The sequence below is a fragment of the Dasypus novemcinctus genome, chromosome 21 (assembly GCF_030445035.2).
Source record: "Dasypus novemcinctus isolate mDasNov1 chromosome 21, mDasNov1.1.hap2, whole genome shotgun sequence".
Classification (NCBI taxonomy): Eukaryota; Metazoa; Chordata; class Mammalia; order Cingulata; family Dasypodidae; genus Dasypus; species Dasypus novemcinctus.
In genome coordinates, this window is record NC_080693.1 from 740,578 (window position 1) to 759,839 (window position 19,262).

The window sequence follows — 19,262 nt, forward strand, 5'->3', positions numbered from 1 at the left end:
GGGTGGGGGGATGGGGTTGAATGGGACCTCACATATATATTTTTAATGTAATATTATTACAAAGTCAATAAAAAAAATAAAAATAAAAAAATAAAAAAAATAAAAAAAAGGATGTGTGCAGACACAGATAGCACACAGCAAATGGACACAGAGCAGACAGCGAGCACAAACAAGGGAGGAGTAAATAAAAAATCTTTAAAGTAAAACGAGTATACATTGTATTATTCCATTTATTTGAAATTCGAGAAGGGTATACCTAATCTATATTGAAGAAAGCAGATCACTGGATGCCTAGGGCTAAGTATATGTGTGTTGGGGGTGGGGGGGAATTGATTGTAAAGAGTCAGGAATTTGGGGGTAATGGAGATTGTCTATTATCTTGATAGCAATAGTGATTACAAGTATGTTTACAGTAGTCAAAACTCAAAGTATATACTTAAAATTATCTCAGTAATGTTAATTAAAATAGATTAGTGATTTATGCATATTTTGTATGTATATTGTTTTAAAAATAAAGGGAACGCTATTTTTAAGAAAAGGATAAAATGGTTGAAGTAAGTTCTGCCTTTATAGTAATAATATTGAATGTTAATGGATTAAACTCCATAATCAATGACACAGATTGGCAGAATGCATAAAAAAGTATGACCCATCTATATGCTATCTACAAGATACTCACCTTAGATCCAAGGCCCTACAGCTCCCTCCGGTCAGGAGCTGGCCTCTGCCGGGCAGGAGGCGGGGGGGGGGGGGGGGGGGGGGGGGGACGGGACGGCAGGCGAGGCGATTTCTGGTGACTGCACATGCCCACCCGAGCGCCCTCTGTACTCAAGGCTTTATTACTGGAGCCCAAAATACCCACAAAGCGTGGTTTGCGTTTCACTTTTTCAGTAACTGCCTGTATCTACATAAATTCCTGATGGGAATCTCCCGGTCTAGGCTGAAGGTTGCTGTCTGAGGGTTTCCAGAAGCCTGTTAAACGTGGGAAGGGGGCTACAGGTTGAAATGCTTCCCCTTCCTCCACAGGGACGGTGCCTTTGCCAGCCTTTCTCTTCTAGACATGGCTCTGTGTCTGGGCCAAGGAAGGAAGAACCCTAGCAGGCACGTGACCGGGTTCCCCGGTGGTGGGGTAGGGATCCTCCGAGGGACAAGAGCACGGGTGTAGGGCGCAGCCCTGTTTCCTGGGGCCGCAGCCCGGTGTCCTTATCGCGGGAGTCAGCGACCAAGGGAGCATAGGCCTTTTCTGGAGAGACACAACGTCCTCCTTTCCTCTCTTAGGTCCAAATAGCATCTGAGGGGTTTTCCCTTTAATGATAAGCTAGAATGGGACAGACTGCTCCACATGAGAACTAGCCATTTATGAGGGCTCAGATGCTGGCCGAAAGTTGATCATTTTCCTATGTTTTAAAAATATACCCCAATTAATCAAAAAGGTAATTTAATAGATGCGCCACATTTCTGAAAGACTACAAGAAGCACAAAAGACAGTGTTTCAAGTGCGTTAAGTTGGATTTTAAATTGGAGGCTAGTGGGGCTCAGGTGGAACTCAGGTGTGGAACAATGGGAAACCGAGGCTGTAAGGCAAAAAAAGAGATCACTTGTTACTTCCAGGTCCCAGAGATGGGGGCGGTGGGGAGCGCAGGAGCAGAACCAGAGGCACGGTGGCTGGTACCTTCATGGTGGTCCAGGGGAGGAGGGTAATAGATTTCCTGCAGGAGTGGGGGCGGGGTCAAGGATTGGTTAGTTTAATGCAAATAGGTGTGAGAAGAAAAAGATCCTGGGGGTCCAAGGTCCGTGGGGATTGTGAGCTTATTATTTTGGACCTCCTGTGGATTTGGGGCGAGGCGTGTGAGGGGGTGGCGGCCATAGACCTGGGTTTGGGTGCTGGGGGAGTTTATGCGCCAGGGCTGGAAAGCTGCTCATTAACTTGGCCAAGGGTCAGTGTTGAGAAAAGGGCTCAGCCAAAGTTGGATGGGTGCCGAGGCAGCACACACATACAAAAGACAAAGAAAAGCACCAGATATTAATAAAAAGGGCAATGCACCAGGTAGAAACAACAATCATAAATAAATAGGCACCTAACCAGGGTACGCTAAAATACATGAGGCAAAAACTGGCAAAAGCAAAGGAAGATATAGACATCTGTGAAATAATAGTTGGAGACTTCAATGCAATACTCTTACAAATAGAACATTTGGAAAAAAGATCAATGAGGAAACAGAGAACATGAGAAATTTGATGAATGAACTGGACCTAACAGACATATGCAGAACATTGCCTGCCAAAACAGCAGTTTATGTATTCTTCTCAAGTGCTCATAGATCATTGTCCAGGAAAGACCGCATGATGAGTCAAAAAAGAAGGCACAATTAATTTAAAAGGATCAAAATTATACAAAACACTTTCTCTGAGAACTGCAATGAGATTAAGTCTAAACTATGTAGGCAAGAAAGCAGTCATACAGTATATTTAAAATATAAATATATCAATGGAATGAAGCTGAAAATCAATAGCAAGTGGAGAAATGGAAAACTGACAAATATTTGGAGGTTAACACACTCAAACAGTTAGTAGATCAAAAAAATTGCAAAAGAAATTGGTATCTCCATATTAATGAATATGAGAATGCAATATAAGGAAACTAACTAATGGATGCAGCAAAAACAGTGAGGAAAGGGAAATTTATGCCCCTAAATGCCCACATTAAAAAAGAAAAAGTTAAAATCAAAACCTTAAATGCACACCTAGAAGAACTAGAAAAAGAACAGGAAAACTACACACAAAGGAATAAAAGGAAATAAAGGAAAGATTAGGACAGAGATAAATGAAACTGAGAGAAAAAAAAAATAGAGAGAATCAACAGCACCAAAAGTGAAAGTATTATTATTCAAAATTGTGCTAGAAGTTGTAGCCTGGAGTAGTCAGGTAAGAAGAAGAAATAAGAGAATACAAATTGGAAAGGAAGAAGTAAAACTTTCATCTTATACAAAAATTAACTCAAAATGGATTCAAGAGCTAAACATGAAGGCCAGGACTTATAAAAGTACCAGAAGAAAGTGTAGGGAAGCATCTTCCAGTTCTTCTGTTAAGCAATACTTTCTTAGAGTTTAAAACCAAAACACAAGCAAAAGAAGAAATAGAGAAAGGGATGTCCTCAAAATTAAAAGCTTTTGTACCTCAGAGGATTTTGTCAAGAAAGTGAAAAGGCAGCTGACTCAATGGGAGAAAATATTTGGAAACTACATATCTGATAAGTGTTTAATATCCAAAATACATAAAGAAATCCCACCACTCAGCAATAAAAAGACAACTCAATTACAAAACGGACAAATGATTTAAACAGACATCTTTTCCAAGGAAGAAATACAAATGACTATAAAGTACATGATAAATTGCTCAATATCCCTACTTAATAGGGAATTGCAAATAAAATCCACAATGAGGTCATCTCATGCCTTATACTATGACCACAATTTTAAAAAAAGAAAACTAGTGATGTTGGAGAGGATGTGGAAAAAGTGGAACAGTAACTCACTGCTGGTGGGAATGTAAAATGGTGCAACTGCTGTAAAAATGTAGTGGTTCTTCAGGAAACTAAGTATAGAATTGCCATATGATTTCACAATCCCACGACTAGGTATATACCCTGAAGAACTTAAAGTAGGGATGCAAAAATACATTTGCACACCGATGTTCATAGCAGCATTATTCACAACTGCCGAAAGATGGATGCAACCCAAGTGTTTATCAAATTATTAATGGATAAAAAATTTTGTGCTATAGACATACGGTGAAATATTATTCAGCTGTAAGAAGAAATGAAATCCTTATGCAGGGGGCGCGGGGCAAGATGGTGTCTGAGTGAATATAGTCTCTCCTGCAAAGAAGCAGCTGGGCAGCATTGGAAATTCTTCAGGACCAGGTTGTTTTGGGATTTTGCAGGGCAGGAGGTGTCTGGACATCGATTTGGTGGGGCGATAACAGAGAAGATCCATGTAAAAGGTAAAATTGAGGCTCTCTTACACGGAGATAGGGACTGCGTGCAGGACGCTCCCCCCTGGGGCGGGCGGCACCACGGCACTGGCAGTGATTCCTGGAGGCTCTGTGGTGCTGGGGAATTCATAAGCCCTGAGTGGGCTATTCAGGGGCTTCCAGGGGAGGAGGCCTTTGGAAACCGATTTGGTGAGACAGATGGAGTTTTTTCCGAAGTGTGGAATATTGGATTTCTGACATGAATATCAGTGCTTCCAGCTAGAGCCCCGCCCCCTAGGCCTGGTTGCCGATCTGCAGCACCCTTAAACTGCTAGCAATAAAGAGGCATCACCAGGAGGCTGTTTTGGGGGGATTGCAGGGTGGGAGGTGTCCTGAAGATGAATTGGTGACACAGCGACAGAAGAGATTCTAGTGAGAGGGGAATTTTGGGTTTCTGACACAGAGGTCAGAGTTTGCAGATGTGACCCCCACCCCCCATAGGGCTGGCACCCAGCTGCGGGGATCCCTGAAGGCTGTGTTGCACTGAGGTGCTCCCAGGCTCCCCATTAACCAAATTAGAGGTTCCCAGGTCTGTGTCCCCTAAATCCTGGTGGCACACACCCAAGAGACTCACACCTCTTCAGTCTGCAATAGCACAGTCTTCCCATCCCTGAATCCACCACGCCCTGAGGTTCATCTGAGGTCCTTGATTGTCCTAGCCCTCAATGTTTGCATTTTTTTTCCTCTTTCCTTTTTCTTTTTTTCTTTTTTCTTGTCCTGGTTGCTAATATTGCATTATCTCCTAGTCTTTTCTCCCATTGTATCAGCCAAGGTCTTTTTTCCTTTGTTTAGGGGTTTTGTTGTTGCTGTTGTTGTTGTTCTCTTTCTTCTTTTCTTTTCCTTACTTGTTTCCCTCCCTTTTCTTTTTTTCAACATAGTTTTTTTGTTAAAGATCTATTTATTTATTTAATCCCCCCCCTCCAGTTGTCTGTCTCTGTGTCTATTTGCTGTGTCTTCTTTGTCCGCTTCTGTTGTCGTCAGCGGCTCGGGAAGTGTGGGCGGCGCCATTCCTGGTTAGGCTGCACTTTCTTTCGTGCTGAGCGGCTCTCCTTACAGCCACACTCCTTGCGGGTGGGACTCCCCTATGCGGGGCCACCCCTGCGTGGCACAGCACTCCTTGCGTGCATCAGAACTGCACATGGGCCAGCTCCACACGGGTCAAGGAGGCCCGGGGTTTGAACCACGGACCTCCCATGTGGTAGACGGATGCCCTAACCACTGGGCCAAGTCCGTTTCCCTCCCTCTCTTTTCTTTACCCACACCCCTTTTTCTTTCTTTCTTTCTTCTCTTTTTTTTTCTCTATTCCCTCTTTTTCTTCTTATTTTATTTTATCTTAATTATACAATAGGTGCTACAGGGAACACCTCACATTTCCTGTGTTTCCTCACCCTCCATTGCCTCATTTCTGTGTGAATTGATTTTGGCCACCTACACTATCCCCTTTCACCCACATCTTGATATCCTCCATCATCTACTGTCTCTCTTATATTCCACCTCCCTTTATTTGATCCCCAAATTGTCTAACTTTTAATTTCTAATACCTTTGTTTTGTCTTCTGTCTTTTATCCACTCTTGAAGCTATTACCTTTCTATTCTCTTTCCCTCTCTCATGAAAACACCAGCTTTTTAATTCATACCATATTCCTCCATATTCAGCCGACTACCTCATTATAGGTACTCTACTTACTGCTATAACTCTACACAACTTACATGAATCTAATATCCATCCTCCCAGATCTCATATTGTTGCTCTGTTAACATTTATTACCAATACTACTTTAAACATTTTCCCTTTTTACACAATTGCCTTTCCCTGGCCCTAATATTTTCCTTCAAAGTGAACTCAGCCAGCAAAATAAGAAATTAGAATAAGAAGAACAAAGTGACAATGAGAAGATATAACACTTATGCAAAAACAACAGCTAATTAATCCCCAAGACTAGACAAAGAAGCTAAGGAACTGATTAAATGTGTCAAGATAAAATGATGACCAGACAGCAACAAAAATCTACAAACCAAACAAGTAATCAGGAAAACATGGCTGAATCCAATGAACAAACTAAAAACCAGGAAGGGGAGGAGAACTTCGCACAAGTAACTAAAGATCTCAGAACATATATCAGAGACAAACTTAATGAAGTAAAGGAAGAGTTTAACAATATGAAGAAAACACTTGGAGAGGAAATTGCAGACATATGCAAAAAGATAACAGATATGATGGGAATGAACACCACAGTTCAAGAAATCAAAAATACACCCTCAGCAAATAGCAGCAGAATAGAAGAGGTAGAGGAGAGAATTAGCAATGTGGAAGACTACATTGGAAATCAAACAGGTAGTAGAACTGATCGATAAAAAGATAGAAAAAATCCAGCTAGGACTTAGGGAACTGAATGACAATGCAAAATGCACAAACATAAGTATTATAGGCATCCCAGAAGGAGAAGAGAAGGGAAAGGGGTCAGAAGGAGTGTTGTAGAAATGATGGCTGAAAACTTCCCAAATCTACTGAAAGAGACAGATGTACATATCCAAGAAGCACAACATACCTGAAACATCATAAACCCCAAGAGGCCCACTCCAAGACATATACTTGTCAAATTATCCAATGCTCAAGACAAAGAGAAAATTCTAAAAGCAGCAAGAGGAAAGAAAACCATCACATACAAGGGAAGCTCCATAAGATTTAGTGCTGATTTCTCATCTGAAACCATGGAGGCAAGAAGGCAGTGGTATGATATAGTCAAGGTACTAAAAGAAAAAAATTTCCAACCAAGAATACTCTATCCAGCTAAACTAGCATTCAAAAATGATGGAGAGTTCAAAATATTCACAGATAAACAGAAATTGAAAGAGTATGCCAACAAGAAACTTCCCCTTCAAGAAATTCTAAAGGGTGTTCTGCAAGAAGAAAGGAAAAAACACAACAGGCAGAGTTGGAGGAGACTGTAAGAGCAACAAAAAAGACAAAAAGAGAAGAAAAACAAAGAAACAAAATATGACAAACACAAGTCGAATTACAATATGGCTAGCATAAATAATTCCTTGAAAGTAATACCACTGAATGTCAACAGATTAAACTCACCTATCAAAAGATTCAGACTGGGACACTGGATAAGGAAATATGACCCATCTATATGCTGTCTACAAGAGACACATCTTAGACCCAGAGACTCATGGAGGCTGAAAGTGAATGTTGGAAAACAATCTTACAAGCAAACAATAACCAAAAAAAGGCAGGAGTAGCTATATTAATATCAGACAAAATAGACTTTAAAAGTGAAACAATTGTGAGACACAAAGAAGGATACTAAATATTAGTAAAAGGGACAATCTGTCAAGAAGAACGAAGAATCATAAATATTTATGCTCCTAACAAGGGTGCCTCTAAATAGGTGAGGCAAAAGCTGGAAAAACTAAGTGAAAGAATAGATGCATCTACAATTATAGAGGGAGATTTTAATACACCACTATCAACTCTGGACAGAATATCTCAAAAGAGAATCACTAAAGAAACAAAATATTTGAACAGTATATTAGAGGATCTGGATCTAATAGACATATACAGATCATTACACCCAAATACAGCAGGATATACATTTTTCTCAAGTACACATTGATCATTCTCCAAGATAGACCATATGCTAAGCCACAAAGAAAGCCTTAATGAATTCAGAAAGATCAAAATCATACAAAATAATATCTCTGACCACAGCAGAGTGAAGCTGGAAATCTGCAAGGGCCAGAGGCCCAGATTTCACACCAACATATGGAAATTAAACAGCACACTCTTAGAAAAACAGTGGGTCAAAGAGAAAATCTCAAAAGAAATCAATAACTACCTTGAAACAAATGAAAATGATAACACAACATACCAAAATTTATGGGAGGCAGCAAAAGCAGTACTAAGAAGGAAATTTATAGCCATAACTTCATACATCAAAAAAGAAGAAAGAACAAAAATTGAAGAACTAACTGCACATTTGGAGGAATTAGTAAAAAAAACAACAAAGTCATCCCACCAGAAGAAGAAAGAAAGAAAGAACAAATATAAGAGCAGGACTAAATGAAATAGAAAATAAGAAAGCACTTGAAAAGATAAACAAGACCAAGAGCTGGTTCTTTGAGAAGATCAATAAAATCGACAAACCTTTAGCGAGACTAACAAAGAAAAAAAGAGAGAAGATGCAAATACACAAAATAAGAAAGGAGAAAGGAGATATCCCCACTGACCCCACAGAAATAAAGAGTATCAAAGAGGATACTTTGAAAAACTATATTCCAACAAAAACGACAATTCAGAGGAAATGGGCAAATTCCTAGAAACACATAAGCAGCCTATATTGATGAAAGAAGAAATTGATGATCTCAACAAACCAATCACAAGTAAAGAGATAGAATCAGTCATTAAAAACCTCCCAACTAAAAAGAGCCCAGGGCCAGACGGCTTCACAGGTGAATTCTACAAAACATTCCAGAAAGAACATTCCAGAAAGAACAATCCTGCTGAAACTCTTCCAAAAAATTGAAACAGAAGGAACTTTACCTAACTCATTCTATGATGCCAACATTACCCTAGTACCAAAGCCAAACAAAGACACCACAAGAAAGGAAAATTACAGACCAATTTCTCTAATGAAACTAGATGCAAAAATACTTAACAAAATACTTGCTAATCGTATTCAACAACACATTAAATGAATTAAACACCATGTACAAGTGGGATTCATTCTGGGTATGCAAGGATGGTTCAACATAAGAAAATCAATCAATGTAATACACCATATAAATGGATTGAAGGAAAAAAATCACATGATTATATCTATAGGTACAGAAAAAGCATTTGACAAAATACAGCACCCTTTCTTGATAAAAACACTCCAAAAGATGGGAATACCAGGAAATTTTTAAAACATGATAAAGAGTAGATATGAAAAACCCACAGCCAACATCGTTTACAATGGAGAAATCCTAAACTCCTACCCTCTAAAGTAAGGAACAAGAAAAGGATGCCCACTCTCTCCCCTCTATTTAACATTGTCTTAGACATACTTGCTCGAGCACTGAGGCAAGAACCAGATATAAAAGGCATTCAAATGGGAAAGGAAGAAGTCAAAATTTCATTATTTGCAGATGGCATGATCCTATACATAGAAATCCCTGAGAGGTCTACAACAAAGCGTCTAGAACTCATAAATGAGTTTAGTAAAGTCACAGGTTATAAGATCAATGTGCAAAAATCAGTAGCATTTCTGTACACCAATAATGAGCAAGATCAGGAGAAAAACAAGAAACAAATACCATTTACAATAGTAAATAAAGAAATCAATATTTAGGAATGAATTTAACTAAAGATGTAAAAAACGTATACACTGAGAACTATACAAGACTGTTCAAGGAAATCAAAGAAGACCTAAATAAATGGAAGAATATTCCCTGTTCATGGATAGGAAGACTAAATATTATTAAGATGTCTATCCTAACAAACCATTCTATACATTCAATGCAATCCCAAAAAAAATCAACACAGCGTTCTTTAAGGAACTAGAAAAACTAACTATGAAATTTATTTGGAAAAGAAAGAGGCCCTGAATAGCCAAAGTCATATTGAAAAAGAAAAACGAAATTGGAAGAATCACACTACCGGACTTCAAAACATACTACAAAGCTACAGTAGTGAAATCAGCATGGTATTGGCATAAGGAGAGACACACAGACCAATGGAATCAAATTGAAAATTCTGATATAGAACCTCATATATATAGCCATATAATATTCAATAAAGCCACCAAACCTTCTCAACTGGGAGAGAATGGCCTATTCAACAAATGGTGCCTGGAGAACTGGATATCCATATGTAGAAGAATGAAAGAGGATTACCATCTCACACCTTTTACAAAGACCAACTCAAGATTGATCAAAGACCTAAATATAAGAGCCAAGATCATAAAGACTTTGGAAAGCAGTGTAGGGCAACATCTACAAGACCTTGTATTAGGAAATGGCTTCATGAACATCACACCAAAAATGAGCAGCAAAAGAACAAATATATAAATGGGACTTCCTCAAAATTAAAGCCTTCTGCACCTCAAAGGAGTTTGTCAAGAAAGTAAAAAGGGAGCCTACAGAATGGGAGAAAATATTTGGCAACCATATATCCGATAAGAGACTTAGAACTTGCATATATAAAGAACTTCTGTATCTTGAAAATAAAAAGATAAACAACCCATTTAAAAAATGGGAAAAAGATTTAAACAGACACTTCTCCAAAGAAGAAATACAAATGGCTAAAAAGCACATGAAAAAATGCTCCAAATCTTTAGCTATCAGGGAAAAGCAAATCAAAACTACAATGAGATACCATCTTACTCCCATAAGATTGGCAGCTATGAAAAAACAGAAGAATACAAATGCTGGAGAGGATGTGAAGAAATGGGAACACTCATCCACTGCTGGTGGGAATGCAGAAGGATCCAACCATTCTGGAGGACAGTTTGGCAGTTTCTCAAAAAACTAACCATAGATTTGCCATATGACCCAGCAATTCCACTGCTGGGTATATACCCAGCAGAACTGAAAACAAGGACATAAACCAATGTATGCACACCAATGTTCATAGCAGCATTGTTCACTATCGCCAAAAGTTGGAATCAACCCAAATGCCCATGAACAAATGAGTGGATCAATAAAATGTGGTATATACATACAATGGAATACTACTCGACTTTAAGAATGAATACATTACAAACACACACGATAACATGGATGAATCTTGAGAACCTTATGTTGAGTGAAGCAACCCAGGCATTGAAGGACAATACTACATGACCTCAATGATATGAAATAAGTAAACTAAGCTGCCTCAGAGAGCTAGAGACTGGAAAATAGGCTTACAGGAAATCGGGAGGTAGAGGAAGGATGTAAGCTGACATCTACATGGGTGAAATCTATGATAAGCTGGAGGTAAGTATATGTACAAGGAAGGGATAAAATGGGGGCATAGGGTTACCTTTGGTGGGGCTTTGTGGGATTGAGGGGGGCTAGGTATGGGCAGATGGGTAATATTGCCCAAGAAATTGGGGGGAGTGTGGGGCAACATACAAACATAGGAGATTGTCAGGTGTTGGCTGAGAGTTTAATGCTGAGAAATCCTTTTCAAAATATAATTAGGAAAGTTACCTGTTTAAGATACTTAAAGAGGATAATCTGATGTAGGACAGACTCCTAGGGAATATGTGAATGCTCATTTTGCCAGAGTGGGTTATACCATTGGGTAGAGTCCCATATAATGAGAGTGAAGGTAGGCCCACATCCTGGGGAGGACTAATGCCATCAAATAGAGGGAACTGTATCTCTCAAGAGAAATGGTGGCTCCTAGGGCATTAGGGCAGTTGAGCAAGTCAAGCCCTCAACACTGTTGCAAGCATCTCTGCACATGGCTCCTCAAGAAATGAAGATTGACAGTCACTGTGGGCCCCAAGGGGAGGGGGAAATAGATATTGAATAGATGGAACCAACGTAATTGTGAGGGCAATAGAAGTGTTTCACAAGAGTACACAAGGATGGATATAAAACATGTAATATTACACCAAAAACATATAGGGGATGACAGACAATAATGTAAACCATAATGTAAAACATAGGATAACTAAAAATTTAGAAAACTGTAGAGCCTAAAGTATAAACCACAATGGAAACACAAATGTTAACTTGTTTGAAAGCTATTGTCTCAATATCTGTACATCAGTTTCAATAAATATGATATGAATAAGTTAAAAGATTATCGCTGTGGAAGGGAAAAGGTTTTATATTGGATATGTGGGAGTACTGCATATTGTGTATATGAATTACTGGGATCTAGCACTCTTGTGAAGAGAAGCTCAATAATTAGGAAAAAAGAAATGATGGGTTGTAGAAATTATCCAAATCAATATGTATTCTATATCTAACCTTTAAACGCATCGCTATATTTCATTTTACTAGTAAGGGAACCTGACATTATATTGGGCTTCACTTTTTAGGAAGGTTTGGATCACAGAGTGGTTCAACAATGGCAGCAGAATAATACTGGTATGGGATGTTATTGACAGGGGACATATGGTTGACAGGGAGTTATACAGGGCATGTGTATAGGATGCATGGGGATGTTTGGATATACTCATAGTGGAAACAATTAAAAACTAAAGCTTGGGGGGGTACTGGATTCCTGGCCAGGGGGGCTCTGTCATGGTCCCTAGGGGAGCAGTGGCAGTCCCCTGGGTCCAATGGCAGGGACCAGGAAGGAATGAGGGTCCAACAGTGAGCCCTTGATACTAATGACATGACTATGCTTGTGAGCCTATACACCTGAAATAAGAACAAGGCCTAGAGCAGCACTGTGCCTAAGAGTTCCCTCCTGACAGCCTCCATGTTACTCAAATGTGGCCATTCTCAAAGCCAGTCTCAGCATTTAATGCACTGCCTTCCCCCCAGCGTGGGACATGACACCCGGGGATGAGCCTCCCTGGTGCCGAGGGGTCACTACCAAGTACCAGCTGATGACATAACTAGAAAATGACCTTGAATTAAAGGTTCAACGTGGAACAACAGAATATCCCTGTCTACATATAATAACAGGAGTTCAAAATGCTTTTTGACCTAAATTAAGGGGGAAATGGAAAGGACAAATGAGTTTATATGGCTATGAGTCTCTAAAAAAAAGAGTCTGGAGGTTGTCAGAAGGATTGCCCTTATGCACACCTGAGCAGAGTCTCAGAGACAGATAAAGTAGATATAACCCCAGGTATTGGTTCTTTTGAGGGCTAAACAGACCCACAGGTTTTATGGTCATGGCAGATGGAGTTCACTGCCATGTCAGTTGGCCCTTCTTTGGAGTTGGTGTTTCTGCATAATGGAGCTGGACTCAGATGTGACCTGTTTTCACAAGCCTTTCCTGCTATGTTACTGGAATTATAGTTGGTGCTGGGGTTTAAGATATATCTAGGGGATCTGAATCTCTGGAGTGACAATATGAGAGCCAGGCCCTGAGCCTCAACAGACTTCAGCTCCTACACTCTGGTTTATTGGACTTACTCCACTCAGCTAACATGGAGTTGAAGAAGGTCAACCACCACACCATGGAGCCTAGAGTGCCTACAACTGAAAGCAGGAGGATTGCAGCCAGTATCCATGTGGAATCTAAGCCCCCTCTTGACATAGATATGGAATGGACACAACCAATCCAAGGTCCACAGGAAGGAGGAATACAGTAAGGATTAGAGTGGACTTAATGATATTCTATTCATGAACTATTGTGGTTAGTAATCAAGAAAATGTGGCATTGGTGTGGAAAAAGTGGCCATGATGACTGCTGGGTGCAGGGAATGGGAGGAGGAGATGAGATGTGGAGGCATTTTCGGGACTTGGAGTTGTCCTGGGTGGTGTTGCAGGGACAATTACCAGACATTGTTTGTCCTCCCATGGCCCACTGGATGGAACGTGGGAGACTGTGGGCTATGGTGTGGACCATTGGCCATGGGGTGCAGTGATTCCCAGAGATATACTCACCAAATGCAATGGATGTGTCATGATGATGGGGGAGAGTGTTACTGTAGGGGGAGTGGTGGGGTGGGGGTAGTGGGGGTGAATGGGGACCTCATACTTTTTGAATGTAGTATTTTTTACAAAATGAATTTTTAAAAATCCTTATATAAATGACAACATAGATGAACCTTGAGGACATGATGTTGAATCAAAGTCAGATGCATATGGACAAATATTATATGATCTCAATAATATTAACTAATTATAATAAGCAAATTCATAGCCTTTGAATCTAAAATATAGCTTACCAAGAGATAACAATATGGGCTATGAGTGGGAGGCTCTTTGTCTCTTTGGAAATAACCTTAACCTAAGCTGTCTGTCCTGACTTGTGGGTGTGAGATGGTGAGAGGCTGCAGCCCTGCCCTTGGTAACCATGGCAACAACTCTGGTCCCAGGAAATAGTTTATCAGTGCAAACCAAATGTGCCAAAAGCTTATCTAAAATGTATGAAGTCCATGCTAAAAGCTTACCTAAGATGTGGGAGATATATATGTAATTCAAATCTATTGAGCACTGAAACAAAGAATGATTTAGCCCTTCTTCTGTATAAAAGGAACTCAAAATTCTTGTTCAGGGCTTGGGTTTGAAACAGAAAGCCCCCAAGTCTGGCCAACTGTCAATAAACCATATTTCCTTTTCAAAATCATTCCTAAGTCCTGGCCTTTCTATACACAAATAATTTCTATACACAAATAATTGAACCTCTCTCAACTGGTACATTTTTGGGGGCTTGTGTGGGATTGCTAACGATGGCCAGAGAGTAGCATTTTGCTAGCCCTTCCAAATCCCTGAGGAAGCCAGGAGGACTTGGGTGAACCCCAAATCTGGGTGCCTCTGGATTAAATTTAATCCAGAAAAGATGTGGGCTCCACTGGAATCTTCCTGACAAAAATCAAGGGCAATGGAGTGTCTGAAGAGAAAGATTCTGGGAATGAAAAAGAACTCTGAACATGGAAGAAGGTAAGACTCCCCAGGTGAGCACAGTCTGGAGAACCCTAGCTTTAATTGCTAGGGAGGGAGGCTGGTCACCTCACAAGAGAACCCTAGTAGCCACAGAAAATTGGGGAGAAGACATTCTATCTAGGTCTAGAAAAAGGAGAAAAACCAGGAAAAAGCCTGGTGTTTTGGGTTTGTCTAACTGCTTGTTAGAATCTGGTACCAGTCTTATATCCACTGAAGGACTGGAGGCTTGGTTTTAATAGGAAGGGCTGTTTATAGGTTTGAGTCCTTACGTTCTGGAAATTGTCTTAATTAAAAAAAAACTTGGATTATAGGAAAATGAGTCAGCTTTCCTAGTGAAGCTTGGTCTGGGTGTAAAGTTAAACAGTAAAAAAGGTCTAGCTGGAATCTTTTGTTATGGTGCTGAATTGTGAATGAATTTGCTTTATACCAGTTGTTAATGTTAAGTGTTCTCTCTAAAATTTGTGATGGCTGTGGGGGCAGCCATGCTAAAAAAAAACATATATATAGAACTTGTGGGTCAGATTAGTGACCTTTGTGCTTCCGTCTGTGTCAGCTCAATGCTGGTTTTGGAGTTGTGTGGTTATGTAGGGCGGTGAAATTTAATTGAGCTGGAACCCTCCCTTGCCATTGGCAAGGGGGTGAATTGATTATGGGGCAAAACTGTGGAGTCTAAATGTTTGCAGAATCTGGATGTTTGTGTATGCTCTGCTGCCTCATCTCTGGTCTGCCTCTTTGCCAGGGCTTGGAGGCCATCTGTGTCCATGCCATGCACCTGGGTCTGTTGGGGCTGCCCCCATCAGGGTGGCTGGGTCCCCAGGAGGGGTGCCAAATTTGAGTAGGTTCTGTCTGCCCATTTTGGCAAAAAGCTGGAAAGGGGGGAGTGGCTTGCCTCTTTTCAGTGAGTCCACACCTTCTATTCATAAGCCAAATTCCTATTTGATTGTTGTGCATTCAACTGCCTGGAAAGGGGAAGGTGAAGGGGATGAAAAGCAGAATCAAAATAAATGCAGTAAAGTTCCCTCCCTAGGGTGTCAAAGCCAAAATACATTTGCATTCTGCCCAGGTTCTTTACTTTTCTGAATCTCTCTCTCTGTAAAACTGCAGAAATAATTTGAAATGTTTTAGAACTGTAAACTTGTCTAAAGAAAGGAGGCTATCACTTGAAACAATAAACCTCTAATCACTCTATAGCCTTTTCAGTGGTCTGGCTGGGAACTTCAGGGTTGTAAGACTACGAGGGAAAAGAAAAAACAGGAATGAAATGCCACTTTAAAATCTATGTTTGGTTTTTGTCAGTCTCTGGCACCTAAGAATTCATGGTAAAAAGGTAAAAAAGTAGTTTAAAATGAATCCTTAAATGCCAACAATCTCTTGTTAGTAAATTAAATGCATAACTTGCAGATGAGAATTTCTTCCATTACTAAGAAAAAGCAGGGCTTCACAGAATTGCTACTAATAAAATTCTTGTAGCTTAATTAATAAAAGTATCCAATTCACCTTAAGGTTAAAACTTAATAAAAACTATAAATAAGAGTTAAGATCATTTAGAAATGCATTTATATTATTAAACAGCAGAAAAATAGTAACTGAAATTAAAACTGGATGAATTTAGCCTGAAACTATTATTGTAAGTGTAAATTCTAAACTAACCTTACCTTCATTTATAGTTACTTCAAGCCTAGCCTCGCCCCTTCCCTTGCCTTTGCCTATGGTTATTTCATAATTGCTTCTGCCCCTACAGTCCAGAGAAGAGCTGGGACATCCCTGTCTCCTGTCCTGTATTAGCTACCCTGCTTTCTCTCATGAATCCAAATGTAAACTAAATTACTGCCTGGTAGAATTCTAAGCCCTTAGTGTTAAAGGACCACTAGAGTTTTATTATCTCCAAGGACTGGTTGGGGGGGAAATAAAGGAAGTCTTCTCCTTTAACTGTCAGTGTTCCTAAGACTGGCAATTCATGAGAGAAACCAGTCTGTCTCCCTGAGGCTTCAAAGAGCCTCCGTAAATATACATGAAGTTAATCTTGTTGCTTATCCAAAATTCTGCTAAATTCAAGGTAAAATATAAAGTTCTGAAACAAAAGAAAATGGTGCTAAAGTATTAGGAACATTTTGGTTACAAGCCATTAGTAAAGAAACAAAATTCTTGTGCAAAACTGCACAGTCATAATGCAAATTAAGAAAAGTTTCAAGAGTCTGTGAAATGTTTTGCAGTCACATTTTATTTAAAAAATGGAAGTTTTAAGTAACTAAAGTTATGTTTTTGTGTCAAACTATTCATGTCTGCCTATTTGCTCAAATTGTTGAGGTTAAATATGCAGTTATGTAAGTAATATATATTTCTGGAACCCAAATTAAGCTAAACAGTATATAAAATAATGCAAATTATAAGTAACATCAATGAGTTGTGTTTCTGTGTCTAACTCTATTTGTGTCTGCCCATTTGCTCAGTTTATGTCTTCATACATCAAGATGATAATATCAGATTAACAAATGAAAATTATTAAAAGAGCTCTATTCAAATTGTTAAAAATTAAATATGCAGTTATATATGTGAATAAATATTCTTGAAGCCCAAAATAGACTAAGCCGGATGGAAAAGTCATATAAAAATCTGATTATAGGAACTATTGGGAATGGGCCTCCTCTTTGCAAGAGCTTTGAGAGGAAGACTACATGTGGCAGATTATATATACCTATCTACTAGGCTGTGGAATTAAAAATCAGTTTGCCCTGTAATTTCCCAGTTTAAACCTTTTGACAGCCATAAAATAGGTGTAATTACTGGCTCTGTTGACAAATTTCAGTAAGTAAAGAAAAGTCCATAAAAACTATGGAGAGCTCTTTCCTGGATTATAATTAAACAAATTAAGTAATTGTGTAATATATTTTGAAACCTGGTAGTCAGTATGCTTTTAAAAATTATTCATTTTCATAAATTAAACAAGGAAAAGAAGATTTAGCTTCTTGTAAAAAAAAAAAAAGAACATTCCTTGCATAAAGTATAATAGTTTCAATTTTACTTAGCTTGAGTGTAATCTCCCATAGTTTATAAATTACCCATTAACTAAATTAACATTATATGTACAAAATCTTTAGAGTAATAAAAATTGTAAGTTCATGTTAATGAAATTAAGCTAAAGAAGAAAAATTGTAGATATGCTTTCTTAAATAAAGTAAATTTCTTTAGTTAGTAATTGTAATTTAATGTTTATTTAAACATAAGGTAACTAGTCAATGTGGTTGTAGTCAATTATAACGAATTTGTAAAACATCTTCCAAACTGAAAATGTTTAAATAGTTCTAGTTCTAGAAGTCATTGTTAACTAAAAACTTGGATTGGTATTAGTTGCAAAGAATAACTTCTTGGTAATAAAACCTGTCTGAAGGCCACCGCAAGATGCATATTTAAGTAAATGGTAATAAAATGTTATCTTGATTCTATTGGAAATCTTCTATTTTCAAATTAACAATGAAATATAATTTTTCCCTCTATTACTAAAGTAAAATACCTACTATTATCTTAATAGTAAAATTGTATGAGTAAACAGTCATTTGATATATAATGTGTTGCATTAAATTGTTTAAAGTATATATGAAAACAAGAAATAAACTTTAACATTGTCAAACTCTTTTGTGCATTCAAACCAGGCCTTGAATACATTACAGGTTGCCTCTCCATGTAAGTTATTGGCTAGGCTGGTCACTGACCCCTCAATTAGAATTATTTGCTATATCAGCCTCTGGTTCTGATCCTGAAGTGGATGGAAACTACGTTGCAGTTTCAAGCTCCTGCAGCAGGCAATGATGACTCAGTACAGTCAGGTGTACAATGGATATTGCCTCCAGCCTGGCACTGTTCCCTAGTGCAGGAGAGCACTATGCACCAGGCTGGTAAAATACTGAAAACTCTCTAGAATCAATGATGTTGCGACTTGCTCACTGTGAAGAACATGCTAAGTGGAGCCATGATACCAGGATCCTGTAAGTAAAACTTAAACACAATTGGCATTATGGCCTGCTCCCATGGAGAGATAACATGTAAAGTATTACAATCCCAAAATTTAAAACTATTAATTACAACTCAGAATCCTTATGCATTAAGTAATACATTAATTAATATTAAAGTGCTGTACTTTAATCCTGTACTAATAATTTTAATGTTATATTTTCTATTTTGGATCAAGTGCAAAAGTATATTAGACATGTTAAATTCCTGGTAAATTCATTTTCTAAACAGTTAATAAATATGTCTATAGAATAAGGTGGCAGTCCCAGCCAGGCTCAGCCAACTTACTATTCTACTGTACTCTACTGTGTAACAAAAATGAGGCTTGCTTGCCAATAATGAGTCACCTATTGAACAGTCAAAATTACCAGAAATTGTACAATTAATACCTTTATTCTGTAGTTCTGATCATTCCTACAGCTGAAAACTAAGAAAATTTACAACTTAATGCAGTAATCCTGAATGAAACCAATTGCCCAAAGGGTGCCAGTTCACTAGAAGCATCTAACAGAGCATATGAGTGCCAATCATTAAACAGCCTGAAATGTATCTTCAAAATAAAGCTAAGTATCTATTGTAATTTCTCTCTGAAAATAAATAACTTAAATATATACATATACATACACACACACACACACACATATATATATATATATATATATATATATATATAC